The following is a 16,574-nucleotide window of genomic DNA, read 5'->3' on the forward strand; positions in this document are numbered from 1 at the left end:
TTTATTGCTCAAAGCCCACATACAATGGAAGAAGGAAAATTTTGTAACTCGTGGTTATTTTGTAACTCGTGATTAAGACTAGAGAAGCTGGATCCCTGGGTGGCGCAGCGGTTTGGCGCCTGCCTTTGGCCCAGGGCGCGATCCTGGAGACCCGGGATCGAATCCCACGTCGGGCTCCCGGTGCATGGAGCCTGCTTCTCCCTCTGCCTATGTCTCTGCCTCTCTCTCTCTCTCTCTCTGTGACTATCATAAATAAATAAACATTAAAAAAAAAAAAGACTAGAGAAGCTGCATTAGGAGCCCACCTGAAGGAGGACCAGCTCTGTGTGAAGAAAGTCGCAGTTTATTTCGAAAATAAAGACCTGGCACCTGAATGTCATTCTACAAATTGCTGTAATCACAGAAAAAATAGTTATACCTCCTGAAGTGAAGTTAGTGAAAGTTGTGAAAGTGATGAAACTATGGATATTGAAAACATGTTTTCTGCATGCTGTGTATAGAAATGGCAAAAGAAAAAGAACATTCAGTTAAGAATGATTAGCCTTGAGGAAAAATAAGCACATATGAATTTTTTAAGGGAAAGATGAAATAAAATCTTGTCTTCACAGCAGACACAGTATTTTGAACAGCCTAAGCCTATGATTTCATGGACAAAGCATCATTATGTATAATACCGTGGAGAACCTATGAAAATATCTTAAGTGCAAATGGTTTCCAAAAGGATTGGCAAGAATTTGACTGTTCCCCCAAATCTAAAGATCTTCCTAAACGCATTGGAGAAAGAAACTAATGACATATCATTAGGCATAGTTAAAACTCATACTTAAATGCTTTACTAGAACATGTAGAATATTTTTGAGAGCCAAATGAAACTGGAGACTAGAATTGGAACCTATTCTCTGACAAGTTGAAATATCCAATGTTCCAGCTATTGAGTGCAATGTGCTTGTCAACTTTGAATCTGATGGCGCACTGATAATAGTTTTTATTGAGACATGTCTCCCTAATTTCGGGCTCCTCATTTTGTCTTAATATCCCAATTAATCTGAAAAGGCCATGAAATACTTGCTGCAGTCTCCAATATCCTAAAACTGTGAGTTAAGATTTTATAATTTTAAATAAATAAAGAGTAAGAAAAGAAACTGACCATCTGGCTCAGTCAATGTATAAGTCAGATAGATGTAGATTTCTGGTGAAAAAGTCACATTTGTAGACTATAGACTAAAATAGTGTTATTTTATAAAATAGGAATATATATGGTCAGAATTAATTTAAATGTCATTATGCATGACGGGCATAAAAGGGACACAAGGGAGGCAAGAATGCTTGAATAGAGACAAGGTTGGAGATTTTTCAGTAGTTCACGAGAAACATGACAATTGTGTGGGTAAGAAAGTTGCAGTGGAGATTTAGTTTAATGCATGGATACAAGGGTAGGTGCTAAATCTATGGGACATGATAAAGATAAAGTGAGGAGAGGAATCAAAAAAAGGCCCATATTTTTGGCTTCTGTAGAACATTTTATCTTTTATTGTGAGTAAGAGCACAGGAAAAAAGAACAAGTTTTAGGTGACAGAAAGAACATTCTCTTTTATCATGTTGAGTCTAAGGACTGTGAAAACTCAATAGGAAGATGTCAAATAGGAAGTCATTTATATGAATCTGGTATACAGAAGAGAGATTTTGATTGGACATTAACATTTTGAAGTCATCAGAATACCTATGGTAATTAAAGCCATAAATTTGATGACATCATCCAGGAAGCATGTGAGTGAAGAATGTATAGGGCAGATCTATGAGGAACTATACGTTCCAGGGGAAGACAGAGGAAGGATATCAGGAGAGTATGTCAGAGAAGTCAAAGGGAGAGAATCTTTCAAGATGGAAGGGTGGGGAATCAAATCATAAAAGTGTGACTGAGAAATGCAGTGGCATGAGGACTAAACGTATCTATTGCATTTCTTGAAATAGAGTTCATTTAGCAACCTCATTTTGAGCAGAATCGTTGTAGTGATCGGAGTGGAATTCAGACTGGATTTTGGTTGAAGAGTGAATGAAACACTCTTTAAAGGTGTATTGAGGGATCCCTGGGTGGTGCAGCGGTTTAGCGCCTGCCTTTGGCCCGGGGCGCGATCCTGGAGGCCCGGGATCGAATCCCACATCGGGCTCCCGGTGCATGGAGCCTGCTTCTCCCTCTGCCTGTGTCTCTGCCTCTCTCTCTCTCTGTGTGACTATCATAAATAAATAAAAATTTAAAAAAAAAATAAAGGTGTATTGAAACAGTGAGTACAGACGACTCTTTAGAGAAGTTTGTACGTAAGGATGACTCGGGCAGTGAAGTCAAGGGGATAAATTTTAAAAAATAAAGACAGGTGAAAAATAAGAGTATGTAATTGGTGGGGCACCTGGTGGCTCAGTAGGTTAAGCATCCAACTCTTGATCTTGGCTCAGGTCATGATCTCGGGGTCCTGGGTTTGAGCCCCACGTTGGGCTCTGCACTTAGCAGGGAGTCCGCTTGAGGATTCTTTCTCTCCTCTCCCTCTGCTCTCTCTTTCTTTCTCTCTCTCTCAAACAAGTAAATAAATCTCTAAAAAATATGTAATTGTTGATGGGAACAGTTCAGTAGAGAAGGAAAGGTTGAGATACATGAACAATGAAAAGGTGGGAGAGTGTGAATCCCAAGCACAGTGTGAGTGATATAGTTTAGATGAGGTGAAGCACACCTCAATTCCAGCTGGAAGGAATGAAGAAAAAAGTGGGCAGGTTTGTAGAAGGTGAATCCAACCACTACGAAGTATATGGGATAGGTTTGTGGTATTGAAAGTTTCAGGAATCACAGAAGAATACTTCCATGTTAATAAGGCAACTCAATGAAAAATGAACAGACTACCTGAATAGGAACTTCACAAAAAAGAATATCCAGATGGTAAGTATATGAAAATATGTTCAACATATTCATCAAGCTACGCATTAAGATTTACGCACTTTACTGTTTGTATTTTATATTTGTATAAAAATGTTAAGAGAACTCTCAAGACCTTGTCCCTATGTGTCCCTGGAATTCCACTAGAAGGTAAGATCCACGAACCTAGGGATCTTGCCAGTCTTATCAACAAAATGAATGAATGAATGTAAAGAGAATTTGAAGGCTGGATCAAGGGAGAGGAAGCCCAGGATGTGATGCTGAGAGGGTTTGCTAGGGTACGTAGTCTCGAAACATGTAAACTACAGAGTATAGCAGAATTCTTGGAGGTGACTGGACTTCCCAAGAACTTTTGATGAATTCTTCTGAGAGTGGGGCCTAAGAATCTGAGGTTTTAACAAGTGTCCCAAATAACTCTAATGTAGATATTCCCTGGTTCACACATTGAGAATTATTTTTTCCCAAGTGTTTATATTGTGGAAAGAATCAAAAGGAATCATAGAGGAATCCTTGCATCCCAAAAAGGAAGGCCAATCTTTGTAATAGGGTTGGCCACTCCTTTCTCTACAGACCTCCAGTAGCGACCTATAGCATGAACCTTGAGATCAACACTGGTAGTGGAGAGACAGGGAGGCTGTAGTGAACATCGGCAGAAGGGCAAGCGTGAGTATCTGGGGCCACCACACAAAAGTATGGGCTATAGGAGGTGGTTAGTTAGAAAAGACGAGTCGACTAGATTGGAACAGGTGTGACGGGGGAAGGTCTGGCTGATGCCACTGAATCGCTGAGTTCTCGAAGCATGCTTTAATACTACTTCAATTCTGTTTAAACCTTTTGTTTTTTTTTACATTTTTTGCACTTCTCATTTTTAACTTCGTGTTACTCTTGTTTGTTTACATGGCTAATGTGGCCTCTGAACCGCGAAATTCTTCATGGCAGAGGCTATGTCATGTTTTTCTCAGTAGTCTACGTACCTGGTATGGTTTTTCTTTAATGAACAGATGTCTGAATTTCACTGAGGCCAGAATTCAAGGGGAAGTGGAATACTGAACATTGAGTTTCAGGGAACAGTGTATAAGTTTCAGTGGACATAGGAATGATGAAATAAGAGGACGTTGGCAAAGCTGGGTAACCGAAGATTTCATGACCAAGCATGCTGACACATGTCATGTCAACGAAAGTCACCTTTGCGTATGTCGATAAGATCCTTTACAAAGATGTGGAAGTATGATAGAGGCCACATTTTGGTTTGTTATACTTTGGCATTGAGCATAATAACCATCTCAGGGCAAAATGCTTATTTCCTATGAGTGATTAATTAGGCATTACACAACTGTGTGTTGTCAGCATCAAGTGTTTTCTGTCATCAGATTTCAAAAGAACTTTTTATCTTGTTTCTGCATGGGAATAAGGAAATTCAATAACCATGAATATTTCAAAGTGCTTATAATTAAAACTTCATGTGCTTGGCACAAAAACATGTTTCAAAGATTGAGCCAATTGTTTGCTGATTCTGCTGTCAGTCTGCACCCGTGCATGCTAACAGCTGGCTAGTAAACACTGCATGGCATTGCTTCTCAGCCACTGTGGAAGGAATGGAATCTCTCTTTCTCTCTCTCTCTTTTTTTTTTCGTATAGCACCATTAATATTCAAAACAGAGTCAAATGCTCATGTGGTGTTTTCTGTTAAGCTTTCCATCTGAGGCAAAATAAGCTCGCCCAAAGGTGAAAATAGACCAACTTTTACCACGTTGAGCCCCTGAAATAGAATATAGCCTGCTAGTGCTGAAGAGGAATATGGTGGTCTTATTCCTTTCCAGCTGAACCTAAGGGAAGGCCAACCTGAGCAGAGTCCTTAGAGATGGGCTCGGTGTCCTTGTGCAAGTTTGAGGTCGGATGGTGGTGAGCAATTAGTGGTATGTGCACCCAAAGTAATACGTGCCAGGGGTTGTGTACTCAACAGTGTCAAAGACAAGGTAAACAGGCCTGAACTGTCTCCAATATGAGGGTCCTGCATTGACAGCAAATTGAAGCCTAGACCCTAAACAGGGCAGAGAGAAGAATAAGAAAAGCCCTGAGAAAGTGGTACAGATGCAGATAGATCTGGGATGTGACCCAGGTGGAACACAGGCATCCATGATGGCTCTTTGTGCCATTGTAAAAGTCATGTTTGAATCATTTAAAGGAGACAACTGGGACAGACCGGGATCACCCACCTTTTGCCATGCAATGCGAAGAAAGACTAGATTCAGAGGCAATTGTCAAAGTGCCTTGTTAGGAGCTTGCATCCCTACTTACAGAACCCCGCTCGATTGCTCAAAATGTTGACCACAGAGAGTAGGAAAGCTACTGAGCTTCATTTATTTTATAATCAAAATGTTCAAGAAACACAGACCTGAGCTATTACCATTGTCATTAAGCAGATGGGAAAACTGATGCTTGGGAGGAAGTGGGAGCAATGGGACCCTTTCCATGTCTCCCCGTTCCTTGTAAGTCAGAGACTTTGGCTCAGTTTACTGCTTTCTCTGAGTCAGCCTCTGTGATCTCATTCATTACCTCCTTACTGTCAAGTGACCGATTTGAAAGTATTTCTTTTCTATCTCTGCTCTCGGTTGATTACAAAGCTCCATTTCTGGAGAGCAGCTTTCATTAAATCATTCCTAATAACAGTGAGCCAAGGTTCATTCAATTTACAGTGTGATACGCAGTTCCTTTATTGTTTCTTCTACAATTTATGATTATTTTCTTTGGGGAGTGCAGGTTAATAGTAAAGTGCAATAGTCTATGCCATCGTCTCTAATTCTCAATATAGTAAGATCTAGGTATATGCTGATTTGGCAGCAGATCAATTTTCATAATTATGCTAAATATTCTTTTGCTTTTGCAAAACCAGTGTCAAGCCTTGACTTTCCAGGCCCTACCCAGCTACAGGTACCATTTCATCAAGCTACAGGCTTTGTGCCACTAGGTCATGGGCCAATATTGCAATATGAGGCCAGACTGGCACACCTAGTCACATCAGTGAGTGGAGTCTGGTACTGGTCTTGCTATTCTGGGCACCTAAATATCTACCTCACCATAAACACTGGGCATCTAGCTCCATTCCTTTATAGCTAGTTTAGTCCCTCTTTGGAGCCATGCCCCCAGCCCCTTCTCCACTTGGATGCAGCCCTAGTTCTCTACTTAGTCCTTGCCAACCCCTCATCCAGTAATGGGGCCCTGTCTTCTCTTCCCAGGTTCTAGTTTGGATCCTATGGCAAACAAGACACACTACTCAGCCCTAAGAATTCCCTTCTATTTGAATACAGACTATCTACTGGGGGATCATGTTCTTGTGCTCCACCCACTATGTCATAAGCACTGTCAATATCATAATTGGCTCACACTACCCCTGAGTTTACCATATTCACTGAATACTGCATTCCTCAGAGCCCAGTGTTAAAGTTGGATTAACCCCCTTAACCCTAGCACAGATCATCTGTAACAGCTTCTTCTCCTTTCAAGCTAGCATGTCAGCAGTTGGAAGGTGTATTGGGGATTGTATCAGACTTTCATAGGAAAAGCTCAAGGATTTCAGAGAAGAAAATGGAATTATAGAATCCTGTGGGCACCAACAGGACAAAGATAGAGTTTTTATCTCGGTAACCAGCAAGGACAAATTCAAAGTCATCCTCTAACTTTCCCAGCTTCAGCCCCAGCCCCATTTAGTTGCTTCCCTAATACTTCTGACCCATAAGTTTAGCCCCACCTACTATATGAGTCTGTAGTAGAACCAGCCTGGTGTCAAGCTTTACAAATTGGTAGACTGAGTGCTGTCATCTTGTACCTCACGTGCCTGGATGTGTCTTGGGTACGTAAGTACTCACTTCTTCACAGCCATTCTCCCATTCTTCCTTTATGCTCAGCCCATATCACAGTGTTCCTTATTTTTTTTATTAATTTGTACACTGAATCCACAGAAACCTGTGCAGAACCCTAATATACTCCCCTAAAACCCTGATGTTCTACTAATTTCATGTAAGCCAACTTCCCTGAAGAGTTGGATCTAGTTTCCTTTATGCCTAAATTCTCAACCAGATGGGCCCTCCCACCCCTAGAACGCATGCTGGTGTGATTCAGCATCATTACACCTCAGAATGCCTACTGCCATGTCCTACCCATCGTATTAGGCTCTATTGACTATCAACACTGATCACTCCCAACTGAGTTAATCATGTCCCCCTGAATATTGTGGTTTGGATGCTATAACCATATACATAGCCAGCTCTGGAGCCAGATGCATGCTGTTAGCTCTGTTCTGGCCCTATGTTTCATACCCATGATTTTTTATACTTAATCTTCTTGTCAACATAGAATAGTCTCTGGTTGTAGCGGAGACACTATCCATGCTATGGAAATCTCTATTCCATATAATCATTAAAGCATTGTGAAAAATTAGGAATTTGCCAGCAAATATATTTTGATTCTGCTTGAACAGGGTTTTAATTTTCTTGTTTTCTCTTCCTTTTTTGAATGTCATTCAATAAGGCTTATCGCTCCTTTCACTATAGGCGTCACCTCTCTATATTGTCTTATAACTGGCCTGCTTCGCTCATTTAGCATACTTGTTTAGACCCTGAATGCATTTAGGCTTCTGACAAAACATAGCTAAAGTAAATTTGAGGAAGAGTAAAAGCCTAAAATAAGCATTTGAAAAACAAGCAATTGCAAAGGAAAGAGAATCAAACTTTAGCATTCATAAATTTTTCAAGTATCCATGATTGCAAATTGGCTTCATGTAATGAAACATGCTGGCAAGAACATGTTCAACATTACATGAATTAGCAAACCATGCACATGAATTGTAAGAATCTGTAATAGAAGAAAAGCCTCCCTGATAAAATGCAAGAAAATAATAAGAGACCTTTTTTGAGGGAGTAAAATGATCTATTCAGAATGTGGCAGATAATTCTGTTCAGGAAATAGGATTTAAAATATTACCTCAATCTGAAGAATTTCATTTCTGTTAAGAGGAACTGATAGTAAAAAGAGGGGTTTGAAGAACTTGGTGGTCATATGTCATATTGCTTTTATTCTATGGAAAATTTAAGCTACATGTCTCAACTGTGGTAAAAAAAAAGTGGGTGCAATCTATTATATATATATAGTATTGTTAAAGTAAAAAATATATATAAAGTATATATATATTTATTTATTATTTGTTTATTTATACTGTAGGTTTCTTTAGATTGTTATCCATGTCACACAGCATCCTCTTCCATGCACCTTGTACTCCATCCCTCAGAGTTTTCAACATTTTCTTTGGTGCTAGAAAGAGTCTATTCCCTTTGCCTGTAATGTGTTTTCTGCTCTTATATACTCAGGGCATTCCTAACCAGAATGCCACCTCATCTGCAAATCTTTCCATGACATCTCTAGTAAGAGTCAGTAGCTCCCCTCTTTTTGCCCTTATGCTATTTCTTCATTTCTATAGTTCTTCCTATGGAACAGCCATGATGCTAAGAGCTGTTGATCCCAAGGTGAACTGAGTAGACATTTTGGAAAGAATTCATCATGTAGTTAGGAAAATAGATGGTGTTAACTATGACTGAATATAATGGAATAAATCCTTACTAAAGGAATGTGTAGACTCTGGTAGTATCGAGGACAAACAAGTCAACCTGGCAAGACTATGAAAACTTCTCTGGGGTGGGGGTCTCTGTGATTGCGTGCATTACATTGCAGTATAGATGTTTACATGTGTGTATATGTGAGTATGTGCAAGAATACAGAACACTACAATCTATCAACACTGTACTGAAACTGGCACACAGCATAGTCATTGGGTTCCCTATGATGTTGCTGAGGGAAACTTGGAAGATTCTAGAAAAGGTGCATCTATTGATTGACTACATGGGTTCACATCTTGGTTTTATCTCTTAATAGATGTATGATATTCAGCAAAAAACCATAACCTCACCAAGCTTCATTGTCAACATTTGTGAATAACAGGAAAATGACAGTTCCTGTCTCATTGAGGTGTTGTGAAAGTTAAGTGGTTTAATATATGAAGACCTCATAGCACATTGCCAGGTTTATGGTGGTACTCAAAAAACCTTAGCTATTATTATTGTTGTTTCTGTTGATAATGTTGCTATAGCTATTATGGATATAACAGCTACTTAGATTTTTATATGATACTCTTCAAAATTTGGACTATGTTTCACCTAGACTCCTTTCTGAGCTCAACCAGGATATGGGAAGTGTTCTAGGCTCGATGGGCTTTAGGCCATTGGACAGGAATCTGACCAAAGTATCATAGTACCAGAATTAAACAGTACTGTGTAGATTAATTGATCAAGCCTTTTAGATTCCATAAAGCAGGATTACCTGAAACCAGTGTTTGAAGGATTTAGCATAATTCCAAGTTTTTTTTTTAATTTTTATTTATTTATGATAGTCACACACACAGAGAGAGAGAGAGGCAGAGACACAGGCAGAGGGAGAAGCAGGCTCCATGCACCGGGAGCCCGACATGGGACTCGATCCCGGGTCTCCAGGATTGCGCCCTGGGCCAAAGGCAGGCGCCAAACCACTGCACCACCCAGGGATCCCTAATTCCAAGTTTGAATATTAATCAAGATGCAAAATGTGAGCCCTGCATCAGCATGACTAAACTGTCTGCTTCAAACTTAACCTAAAAGAGTCATAAAGATGTGTAGACGGAGAGCAAAAAATAAAAAGCAGGTGGCGAATGAAGATAGAAAGGAAGGCCAGAGGTGAGGAGATGGAGGAATGAGGTGAGACAGAAGGAGGGGTAGAAGAAATGCAAAAGAAGAAAGAGAAAAAAAACTCTAAAAGGAAGAAAATGAAAAATAATTGGTATGACAAAATGTGATCTAACCCATTTGCCCTAAAAGCCACATATTTTAGGTGGGGATGATATTCAAAATACTTAATAAGCAGGAAGGTGTAGAAACTGACTAGTCAGAATGAGTATGCTGTATTTCCCCAGTATATCTCTACCAGTTGACCAGGAATTTTGATCACAGGCCACATTTTAACTCAAGATATATTCTTGCTTGAAAAGCCACGGGGCGAATAATGCTCACCTTCCTGGAGAGGTAATTTTACTCATTTAAGAAAGTTGGTGGGGACATTACTTTTAAAGAAAAACATGGCATATTATTGATCTGAATGACAAATTCACAAATATCTCTAGGAATAAAACTTGAGACTTCAAAAGGATAGTGAGGTTCCTGGCCACTGAAGGCTATATCTTTAGTTCTCCTGGAGAATGTGTTCACTCTTCCTAACTTAAAGGGAGTTTGAAAAATATTTCTTAGGTGTCTGGAGAAGGAATTTATTAACCCCACAGTGCTTGGATCTAACAAGAAAGAGTAGAAGCTTCTTCTTCCCATTTGTGCCTGTATCCCATACTGTGTGCTGTGTCCCATACTTGATTAGAACATTTACATAAATCCTGGGAAGGGGAGGACTTGGAATGCCAGGGAAAAGTGCCTGCCTGGAAAGTATGTAATGAAAAAGGAGAATATGGTGGGATCTGTTGTAGGTTGGATTCTCCAGTTGGCTGGCACATAGAGAGATGCACATGTAGAATGTTTATTAAGAAGTGTCTCGGGATCCCTGGGTGGCACAGCGGTTTAGCGCCTGCCTTTGGCCCAGGGAGCGATCCTGGAGGCCCCAGGATCGAGTCCCATGTCGGGCTCCCGGTGCATGGAGCCTGCTTCTCCCTCTGTCTGTGTCTCTGCCTCTCTCTCTCTGTGTGATTATCATAAAAAAATAAAAAAATAAAAAAAAGTGTCTCTGGGATCAACACTGGTAGAAGGGAAGGTAGAGCAAGAAGCAGGATTGGATAGAGGAAGAAGTTGGTGGGTGATAGAGTTTTAAAGGCCTCAAGCAATACTATAAGGTGCTTTTTTTCTTGCAATAAATTTCAATTAATGGATAATAACCTAGGCCAGTACACTTAAAAATTTTGTATGTTCCACACTAAGAAATAAATTCTACATTGTACTTGGTAAACATACATAGGTGCACATACACACATACATATTTACATAGAAATAAGGTTACATGTGACCTTCACAAGAGGTGATGCACTCTGATATTTTTCATTCCTTTTATTCCATTTCATTCTGTTTTCTTTTTTACCTTTTCCATTAAAAAAAAATGCTGGTTTTGATCAACTACAATATTTTTACCACTCCCTGTGGATTGCAATCTATGGTCTGAAAACCACTGTTCTAGACTTTGATATACTGAAGTTTACTCCCCTCTTGCTGGGCATTTGGATTATTTCCAGAATTTGTTTTCTCTTTCTTTTTCTTTTTGTTATCACAGAACATTCTGCACCACGTGGCTCACGTATTTAGTAGTTTGCTTCAGTTAAATCATTCTCAAGAATTGAATTACTGGGTCAAGGATTTGAAAAAAAAAAGTATAGTTCTCTATATTTGCGCTTTAATAGAGAATAATTTCTTCTAACAGAAGGCTGAAGACCTAATCATAGGAGGTAAGGCATTTCAGACATGTTTAGAAGACAGATGGTATAAACAACATAGGGAGGTCTTTATTGACATATAGCCGTTAGACACTAAAAACTAGGTAGGACAGTATTGTAGGGAAAAAATCAGAATCAGAAGACTTGCATATCCATCCCAGGATTGTCATTTGCCTGTTTTATGCCAATTCTGGTATCCTCAGTGATCACTACCTCTCTGGGCTATTGTGAGGAGTAAATGAAATATAAGGTGTTTTGAAGCTAGGAAGGCCCTTTAGAGTTGTCTGAGCTTGGGCAAGGGGACTAGGTTTTTATACCCCTTCAGTGAGTATTCACTGGGTATTGGCTACTTCAGGGAGAGGGTGTGACTTTGGCCAAGGTGGATCTCTTCAGCGGAGGCAATTTCCATTGAGAGCTAACAATTGAGGGTGATGCTACAGCCAGTACTCCCAGCAGTTGGAGGAATAGGTCTTTCAGTTCTGAAAGAGGGAGATCTGAGTGGAGCATTTGTGAACCATGGGTTCACTGAGTGAACCATTCGTTGTAGGACAATTCTCCCTATGCTGGAGCATTCCTCAGCTGGGATTTGCAGCAATCTACTCCCTAAAGGTTAAGTGAGGTAGACCTTGAATTGCTTTCAATGCTCTCAGGTATCTGATGCTTCATTGTGAAGGAGTCAAGGTCAGAAGTTTAAATCTCATGTTCCTTTTTCTAGGATTTCGAATTTGCATTCATCTAAGAAATACATATTAAATATCTAAAATGTTCCAAGCATTTCTCTAGACACTGGGGATTATAGAAGTAAACAAGGCAGACATGGTTCTCACCTTCTAGGAACCTACAGAGCATAGAGGGATCAAATTTTCTTATTAAATAGCTAATCCCAGTAATTTGGTAAATATTAGTTATTCTTATCCTTGAGGGCTAAACAGGCTGAAACAAGAGAGTTATAAATGGGACACTGCTTAAGTATTTTGGGAGGATTTGAGAGACTACAGTTTAATATGTCATTGATTCAGCACAAAAACTGAATGGATAATTGGTAGGGAGGGCCAGCTGACTTGTTCCTTGATACATGATTAGTTACATGAGTTTGGATAAGTTACTTGGCCTCTACATGATTCAGCTCCCTCAACTGTGTGCGGCACAAGTAGGTAGCTTTGCAATGTTAGTCCATATTACGTTAAAAGTCAAATTTGATACTTGAAGGAAATTCAGAACTATACATTTCTCCTTTCAATTTCTTTGCAAACAGCATCCCTCTGCTACCTTGCCCCCCGTGTCTTCAATATATATATAATACCCACATTATGGTGTGACTTTTTAAAAAAGATTTTATTTATTTATTCATGAGAGACCCAGAGAGAGAGGCAGAGACATAGGCAGAGGGAGAAGCAGGCTCCTTGCGGGGAGCCCAATGTGGGACTCGATCCCAGGATTCTGGGGTCACGCCCTGAGCTTTGGCAGAGGCTCAACTGCTGAGCCACCCCGGCGTCCCTATGGTGGGACTTCTTGTCCCAGATCTGGATGGCTTTTGTCAGGAGCTCCAAGATTTACCTAAATTAGTATCTGTATTAGCAGGCATGTAAGACAAGCAGGTGAAATGGAGTATTAGCCTAGTTGGGGTGGGAATGCCCAATCAGCTCAGTTCAAAGTTAAACTGAAGCTTAGTAGCCTCTGGGCATAAAGTTTAAAATTGAATAATTAAAATTCAATCATTTTCCTGTCAGTTATATTAAGGAAGGCAGTACATAACTGAAAGAAATCATAATCAAGCTGTGTATATACGCAAGGCTATTGGATCATCATTTAAGGCTTAATTAACCAGTCAGTTCTTGTTTTTCTACATACAGTGGTTGTTCTCAGTTACTGGATTGGCTATGGCAGTCAAAACCAATAGTCAAATCACAATCCAGAAATTGCTATTTTCCACTGTGCAGTGGACTGGCTATTTTGAAGACAAAGCCTCAGAGGCATTTAATATAAATGAAAAGAGAGTGGAAAATGATAGTTACTGCCATTTTCTGAGCGCTTGCCATGTGCCAGGTTCTTGATGTGCATCCTATTTAGTGCTCAGATCAATCCCGAGGCAGGCCTTATTTGTATCTAATTTTGATAGATGAGGAACGTGAGGTACAGAGAGGGGCAATGATTTCCCCGAGGTCACCACAACTGCAAAGAAGTAGAAGTAGATTGAAACCCAGGTCTGCCTGACGCATACGTGTGCCAAGCTTCCTCTCCCTGGAAGCCAGTTCTGTGTCACTTGTTACATACCTTAACTCCACAGAGTCTGTTACTAGCTTATCATGTAGTCACTTGTAGGTTGTTGGTGTGCTTTACCTCTGAATTTGTTTGTCGGTTGATGAGCACACGTGGTGCATTAAAACTACGAGCACCACCGTCACCCCGATCACTAATATTTATTGAGTGCCATCTGTCAGTCCTGGTTCTAACTTGTATACATAAATTATTTAATCCTCACCACCGCACAACCCTCCAAAGGAAGCACTACAAGTAAGCCCATGGTACAGATGGAATAACTGGGGCACAGAGAAGCTAAAGAATAGTTGCTTTATTTTTTTTAAAGATTTATTTATTTGAGAGAGAGAGTGCACCCATGAGCTTGCAGACACACAAGTAGGGGAAGGGATGGAGGGGAGAGAAATAGAGAGAATCCTCAAGTGATAGAGAGACTCCCCGATGAGCAGGGAGCCCGATGTGGGGCTCGATCCCAGGACCCTGAGATCAAGACCTGAGCTGAAATCAGCTCAACTGACCAAGCCACTCAGGTGCCCTGAGAGTAGCTGCTTTAAGTTAGGGGCTGGAAAACCCACTACTGGTCTTTTTTTTTTTTTTTTTTTTTTTTTAGTACCATGTGAGAGCAAAGAATGGTTTCGACATGTTTAAAGGGTTGGATAAAGTAAAGCAAAGTATGTGACAAAACAACAACAACAACAACAACAACAACAACAAACAAAAACTATGTTCCCCACAGAGCTTAAAATATTTGCTTTTCTTTGGAGAAAAAGTCTTCCAATCCTTCGTATAGAGTCCAAGTCATGGAGATAGTAAGTAATGAAGTTATGAATTCCAGCCATCCAAGCATGGTTCCTATTAGATTGTTTCACCTAGAGCTTAATAATAATAGCAACAACAACAACAACAGCAGCAACAACAGTGATATCAGTAGCTTTCAGTGTTTCCTTTGTGTCAGACACATAAGGATAGTCTTCCCATAATACACGGTTTCATTTACTACTCAGAGCACCCTATGAAGGTGCTTTCCAGTCATTGACCCACTCAGCCTCCATTTCCTGAACTGAAGAAGGAAGTCCGGAATAAGAAGGCCGGTAAGGAATGGGAGGGAAGGCAGTACGAGGCCTGAGGTAGCGGCAGGAGGAGGGCAGGGCGTCCTTCTCCGGGAGGGAGGGGGGAGGTGTCGTTTTCTATTTTTTATTTCTTTCTTCTTCTTTCTTTCGTTTTCTTTCTTTCTTTTTCTTTCTTTCTTTCTTCTTTCTCTTTCGTTCTTTCTTTCTTTCTTTCTTTCTTTCTTTCTTCTTTTTCTTTCTTTCCAAAAAGTACTCATAGTTTGTTCCGACACCTAGCCCCCAACCCCCCATGTAACGTGGTAGGAGACAACCAACCCCATGGTCTGCTTAGCTCCCAGGGAAGTCCCGGTTCCCATGTCAATAGGCATCAGAAGTGGACATATGATCTAATTCTGGCCAATGAAACCTGAGGGACTTCTTTTGTGAGAGTTTCTCTCGTGAAAAGGGGATACTAGGAGAAATGGTCTCTCTTCTTCTTCTTTTTTTATAATAAATTTATTTTTTATTGGTGTTCAATTTGCCAACGTACAGAATAACACCCAGTGCTCATCCCGTCAAGTGCCCCCCTCAGTGCCCGTCACACAGTCACCCCCACCCCCCACCCTACTCCCCTTCCACCACCCCTAGTTCGTTTCCCAGAGTTAGGAGTCTTCATGTTCTGTCTCCCTTTCTGATATTTCCCACACATTTCTTTATCTGATACTGACTGGTCTGCATGTGATGCCTCGATATGCTGCAGACACACTGCTCTGACCCTGGGGGAAGTAAAGGCAATAGAGGAAAGAGGATGGAGAGGATGCAAAGAAGTGGAGCCAAACCCTGACACACCTTGCCTGGAGGCTGCCCTACTCCACGACTTCTTGTGATGAGAAATAATGCATTTCCTTATGATTAAGTGAGTTTCAGAGTCATGTTTTTCTGACACAAGTTTTTTCTGCTGTTAATATTGTCCCTATTTCAGAGTTGGTGAAATTGAGCCCAGCTGGTCCTGGCAAAGCAGCGACTGGAATGCAGGCCTTTTCTACTATAAAAGCCTGTGACTTTTTCCCCATCACAATAGTATTCTGACTTGATAAGAGGAAGAATAAGTTTGACATACAAAATGACACATTTTATACCACCAAGTAACAGGAAAATTTATGAGATAGGCAACGGTGCCTGCCCAGTTGTCTTTGAGACATTATGATACTTTTCCTCTGCCAAGCACGTATAATACAAAACACTTAAGGCATATCATGTACACACACATTGGTGAAGAAGCTGCCAGACTGCATGTATGCCACGGATACATATAAATAATTTGAAAAGATATAAAGGGCAATCTGTCCTCATTCTGTAACAGAACTGCCATTAATGTACAGTGGCTTACGTGGCTGGGTTGGCTTCATACAGTTAGGCCTGTCCTTGCAACTTGGCGCTACCTGCCTCACGCTCTGAAGTTGAATGTCATTTTATTCAATTACACCATTAAAATGATGTTATCCTATATTATATAGGAGGATGCCGACATCCCTAAGAGTCTCAGATTTTGTGTCTTTGGCAGTATTACCTGACACAATGCTGAAATGGTAATTGGGAGCTCCTGCCCTATAAAAACTCAAAGCATCTGCAATGCTTACGATTTATGATTGCAACCAATGAAATGCAAAATCACATGCAGAAATCTATCCTTAAGGATATATAACTGGCGTTAAGTGTATCCTATCCAATCATCACTAAATTCTCACTGCAATTACAATTTACAAGTTCTTTTCATATACACATATGTGCACACATGTACTTTGTGGTTTGTGTACATATACATACATATGTACATATA

Source organism: Canis lupus, chromosome X (genome assembly GCF_011100685.1).
Source record: "Canis lupus familiaris isolate Mischka breed German Shepherd chromosome X, alternate assembly UU_Cfam_GSD_1.0, whole genome shotgun sequence".
In the NCBI taxonomy this organism is placed as follows: Eukaryota; Metazoa; Chordata; class Mammalia; order Carnivora; family Canidae; genus Canis; species Canis lupus.